We start from the raw sequence: 1854 nt of genomic DNA on the forward strand, positions 1-1854 counted from the left end.
TTTTAATTATTATTATTATTATTATTATTATTAATGTTTTTGAGCAGCAAATCAGAGTATCAGAATGATTTCTGAAGGATGGTGTGCCTGGAGTAAAGATGCAAAAAAATTCAGCTTTGAAATCACTATAAATTACATTTTAAAATATATTCAAATAGAAAACAGTTATAGCCTAGTAAAAATATTTCAAACTTTTACTGTTTTGCTGTACTTTGGATCAAATAAATGCAGGTTTGGTGAACAGAAGAGACTTCTTTAAAAAACATAAAAATGTTTACTGTTCAAAAACTTTTGACTGGTAGTGTATAGTCAACTTTAATTTTTCTCTCATTTCTAGCTTTTAATTGGCTTAGAAATCAGATAACTGCACATTATTGGACAATAACCAATAATAATGATTTGCTTATATACTACAAACACTTTTTTTATCACATAATAAGGCAGAATAGTTTCAATACTGTAATAAATGCTATGTCAGTTAGCACTGCATTGTTCATACACTTTATTTATTACACGGAGATGACTTGACAAACACAAATAAACCATATTGTCGCAATCGTATGTTTAATGTCTTCATGTTTCCAAACGTTTCTGTTTTTGTGAAAACAGCTGTTTTCATACAGCAATAGCTAGACGCTTTTGTCCATATTAGGAATTTCCTCATACGACTTTCTGCGCGAGAGCGCTCTCCGGCTTCGAGTATGAATGAAACATACACTGCACTGAGTGTTTAGCGCTTACACTGCACTAGCGCTCCGCGATGTTCATCTCGCCTTATTCTGGGTCCGAATAAAACATCAGATCATGCACAGACTATAAGACTATACTGAATTTAAATCTATATTTATTCACACCGGCTCTTGAAAACCTCTATGCGAACACTTGCCCGAAAAAGTGCGGGGGACGAATTTACGTGATATTAAAAGTGGGGGGGACACGTCCCCCGCGTAATCTAGGCCCCTGGTTTAGGCCTATTTTCACTTAGGCTTCACAAAAGTTTCTGTAGTATGACTTCTGTAGTCGTCTTACCAACTTTAGTTGAAAGGTCTTCAGAACATCTGCTTTTTTGCGCAGAATTGATCATTCTGGTGTCTGATTTTTCCGATTGGAAAAGTAAACTTTCTATTTTGCCTTCCTCTTTTCAGGCCTTTGATGAAAATAAATTGAATTATGCTGAACTAGGCAAAGGGAATCAATTGTTCCTCAGAGGTTCCCCCAGAATGTGTAATAGAATTATAGCAACTGCCCCACCTAATGTCTCACAGAATCCCTGGACCATGCCAAATCATCAAACCACCTGATTTATTTTTAATGGCATTACACCCCTTACTCTGTAGTGTCATGGTAATATCTGTGGCTCCTCCAGCTGCCTCTATATCACATTAGCCAAGCTTAATATTGACTGTGTAGGGCTCGCGAAACAATAAACCTAAGACAGGCAGCTTAGAGGCAGCCAGCCAATCGGAAAGCCCTGCAGTTGGCTGGAGGGGTGTTAACTAAAGCACTGAAGTTGCTTTTGCCCTGGAGGAGCAGTTCAATCAATGGGATGCTTAACGCAGGGGTACCCACACAGACCCGCGGCTTTCAGATCTAGGCATCCCTCAACAAGTCCGAGCTGATGAGAAACCATGAAACCTGATGCAACTTGATTCCTTTTATTTTGTCTCTCTGTCTTTCATGCAGCAAACAAACAATCACTGCTCGTCTAATTTAATCAGAAGCTGTAGTGTTTTCCAGCTGGCTTCTGTTTTTCTGCATCAAAAAGTCTGTATAAAAGCGGAAAAATACTTCAAAAACCAATACATTGGACTGATTTAAATGTCAGCTCATTGGCATTGCACCAATGCATATTGC

The 1854-nt window shown here is 37.9% G+C and overlaps 1 protein-coding gene across 1 annotated transcript in view; it reads right to left on the reverse strand.

Annotated features, from left to right (window-relative positions):
* Positions 1 to 1854, reverse strand: part of LOC107593075 (tropomyosin alpha-1 chain) — a 10329-nt gene that overhangs the window by 3344 nt on the left and 5131 nt on the right. The gene's annotated exons all lie outside the window — the stretch shown is intronic.

Source organism: Sinocyclocheilus grahami, unplaced genomic scaffold (genome assembly GCF_001515645.1).
Source record: "Sinocyclocheilus grahami isolate Dianchi unplaced genomic scaffold, SAMN03320097.WGS_v1.1 scaffold10.1, whole genome shotgun sequence".
NCBI classification, from domain to species: Eukaryota; Metazoa; Chordata; class Actinopteri; order Cypriniformes; family Cyprinidae; genus Sinocyclocheilus; species Sinocyclocheilus grahami.